This window comes from Lipotes vexillifer, unplaced genomic scaffold (genome assembly GCF_000442215.2).
Source record: "Lipotes vexillifer unplaced genomic scaffold, Lipotes_vexillifer_v1.1 scaffold602, whole genome shotgun sequence".
Taxonomy (NCBI): domain Eukaryota; kingdom Metazoa; phylum Chordata; class Mammalia; order Artiodactyla; family Lipotidae; genus Lipotes; species Lipotes vexillifer.
Window position 1 is genome coordinate 3,379,265 of NW_006790307.1, and position 3,938 is coordinate 3,383,202.

A 3,938-nucleotide genomic window follows, 5' to 3' on the forward strand; every position below is an offset into this window, starting at 1 on the left:
AAAAAAAAAAAAAAAAAAAAAAAATCACAGTTTTCAAATCCAATGCTATCATTCATATCTAAGTCCTGATCTACTCTTCTAAACAAGGTATCATTGGCTAAAATTATTTTCCCCAGGTTAGTGTTGATTTCAAATTTACTGACCGGACCTTCAATGAATGCTCTTTCATTCTAATAAAGTTGACCACTGAACAACGTGGCAGTCAAGGGGGTCACCCTCCCCCCACCTCTCTAAAAATCCATGTATAACTTTATAGTCACCGTCCACATCTGCACTTCCGCATCTGCAGATTCAACTGACCACAGATCGTGTAGTACATGTAGTACATATTTATTGAAAAAATTTCCCATATAAGTGAACCCGTGCAGATCAAACCCATTGTTCAGGGGTCAGCTATAATTGCATCACTGCTTTTAGGGGAAGAAAAGCTCCTCTTTACTTTTTTGTTGCATGTGATTTGAATTTTATCTAGGAAGTCTTTAACTAACATTAAGAATAACTTCTTGTGTAATACTCTTGTGTTGGATTGGGAGTTACATATTACAAATCACTGGGAAAATTCCAAAATGCAAATTCTCACCTCCACCCCAACTCCCACAACCAGGATCAAATGTATTTTCAAAACGATGAAGAGGTGATTCCAAGTTATTCCAACTGACATCCAGCCCCTTTTCCTTAAGAACCACTACCAAAGGACAAAGTTTTAAACTATGCGCAAGCACAATTCTTATCGAGTCTTATTAAACTGCTTATAAAGAAAAGCATATGTTCAAATTGGGATAATACAAGGTAAATTAAGCATGGGCCTTTTAAAAATTAACATCGTCCTCCTAATTGGAAGCCCCTCCCCATTTTATATGATGACAAAATGAAATTAAAACCACACAATATTCCAGAAAGTTAAAAGAAGAACTGAACAGAAGAACACTAATGCAGGCACTTCTACACACAAAGTATGAAAAGCACCTTAACTATTTTACTTAGATAAAATCCATTAAACAACCATACTAGTTAGGACCTCTAAGAACCCATGAAATGTTAATCATCTGGTTGAAGAGAAAACATAGTTATCATCAATTTAAGTAAAAAAGCATGTAATCCCCCCCCCCAAAAAAGTTACTTTATAGTTCTGAAGAAACTATACTGGTACACAGATTCCTTCCTTTATTTACCATTTATTTATTCACTGCCTGTTATGATGCTACGAAGGCTGGACTATGAGCAAAGAACAGATAAGACATAAGTCTTGACTCCTAGCCTCAGAGAGCTTATACTCTAATAAACAAGTCTACTGATTTTCAAAAATCAATAATTAACGGTTAAACACTTTTTAAAGGCTGAAATGAGCACCGGCAAAATTAGCAATAGATAATATTTTTTAAACTCAGAAAACCTGGATTGAGATAGTATGAGGTTATAAGAAGAACTACTTTTTAACTGTGACCCTGAAACCAGAAAGTTCCTTCTGTTCATGTGTTAAAAGGTTTGCACTATAAATCTTATAAGGAAATTGTTTGACCAGTTTGAAAGCTGTCTATGGAAAATTCAAAAGTCAATTTGTAAAATGTCTCTTAGGCATTTACTGCTTTAGGTATGGGGCTAAGGGCTGAGATGATAAATTTATACTCAGTCCCCTCTTAACTTATTCGTCTAACACAGCAGACAGGTAAATGGAAGAATCTCACACAAATTTTCTAAAACACTCAAAGGTGCTTGGCAATGATCACACCAAAGAACCGATAGTTAGTCTGGATCTCAAAGGATTACCAGGGCTTGCATGGGGAAAGCTGGTTCGGGATTTTAAATGTATTTGTGTGCATGGTGGTGGTGGTGGTGGTGGTGAGGGGCATAATACCTCAGAGTGAAGCAATTCAGTGTGTCTGAGGCACAGGGAAATAGAAACCTAACAGGAAGATGGAAATGTAGGCTGAGGTCAAGATGGGAAAGGTTGTATATACTCATTCACTATGTACTGAGAACCTTTTATTTGTCAGGTACTGTGCTAGGTACTATGGATACAAGGGCTGGCAAAAGCAAACACAGTTGTTTCCTGCTATCTTGGAACTTACATAACAGCTGAACAGAGGCATATTGATTTTTTAAAACTACATACATGAGTACTTACATATGTAGTTATGAACTGAGATAAATGCTATGAAGGAAAGGAATATGGCATAAAGAAAAGATAATGGGATAACAAAGTAACATGACCTAGACTGGAATGAAAGTTGTGTATCAAGGAAGACTGAGATCCTAAGCAGGAAAAGGAAACTGTGTGTGGGGAGTGGGGAGGTTATGGCCAAGTAGGCAGGGGCCAAAAGATTAAAGAGATTTGAAGATCTTACTAGGATTCTAGTCTTTATTCTAAAAGTGATGGGAGGATGGTTCTGAAGAACCTAGGGGCAGGACAAGAATAAAGACGCAGCCGCAGAGAATGGACTTGAGGACACAGGGAGAGGGAAGGGTAAGCTGGGACGAAGTGAGAGAGTATCATGGACGTGTATACACTACCAAATGTAAAATAGATAGCTAGTGGGAAGCAGCCGCATAGCACAGGGAGATCAGCTTAGTGCTTTGTGACCACCTAGAGGGGTGGGATAGGGAGGGCAGGAGGGAGACGCAAGAGGGAGGGGATATGGGGATATATGTATATGTATAGCTGATTCACTTTGTTATAAAGCAGAAACTAACACATCAGTGTAAAGCAATTATACTCCAATAAGATGTTTTAAAATAAATAAATAAATAAAAGTGATGAGAGGAACTTCCCTGGCAGTCCAGTGGTTAACACTCCACGCTTCCAATGCAGAGGGAGCAGGTTCGATCCCTGGTCTGGGATCTAAGATCCCACATGCTGCACAGCGTGGCCAGACAATTTTTTAAAATTAAAAAATAATAATAATAATAAAATAAAAGTGATGGGAAGCTACTCATCTGAGGTAGAGATGAGGAGTAAATGGAATGATGAGATTTACATTTACTCCATCTACACTGTGGAAAACAGTCTGAAAGAACCAAACTTCATTTAGCAGACTGGACAGAGAACAGTTAGGAGAGCTATGCAGCAGTCTAAGTGAGAAATGATGGTAGCCAGAATTAAGGTTATGACAGTAAATGGAGATGGAAAAAATGGACACACAGTCAGTTCTCATTATTAGCAGAGTAAAATTTGTTGTAACCCCCAAACCAATTCTCCAGCGCTTTCATGACATTTGCAGACATGCGAAGAACCAGGAAATATTTGAATCACCCAAAGCACACATTCTGCACACACTCCCAGCTGACACTGCACCAGGTGACACTGCCTATTTCAGCTCTCATACTGTAAACAAGCATCCTCTTCTCAGTCTATCTGGAGCCACGTGTGTTTTTTTTTTTTTTTTTTGCATGTTTGTGCTTTCCGTTGGTAATCTTGCTGTTTAAAGTGACCCCCAAGCATGGTGTTGAAGTGCTATCTAGTGTTCCTAAATACAAGAAGGCCATGATGTGTCTTCCAGAAAAAGTACATGTTAGATAAGTAACTACTGCGAATAATATAATGAGAACAAACCCTATTTGAGATTTACAAGGTTAAAGTTTATAGGTCTTTGAAATGGATTAGACATGGGGATGGTAAAGGATGAGTTAGGAAAAGGACAAAGAAGTAGAAGGGAAACCACAGGACTTGGGTGTTATAGTCAGTATACATTCTGTCCAGTCTTAGTGTTATTGAATAACCACTGTCACACATTAGACGGTTCAACCACTCATCTTACAACACAGGAAGAGAGATTTAACAAGCCTGGTTCAACTACAGACTATACTGAATGGCCACTCCTCTGATCCTAATCAGCAAAATCCCAGCCAAAGTGAAGACATCAACAACGTGACTTACTGCCCTACAGACCAACTATGTCTGCCCTTGGCCAAAAGTTAAGGACTGGGTGGGGGCAGCGGGG

General features: G+C 38.7%; 1 protein-coding gene across 1 annotated transcript in view; it reads right to left on the minus strand.

The window, feature by feature from the left end:
- Positions 1 to 3,938, minus strand: part of CAND1 (cullin associated and neddylation dissociated 1) — a 55,833-nt gene that overhangs the window by 32,971 nt on the left and 18,924 nt on the right. The window lies entirely within an intron of this gene.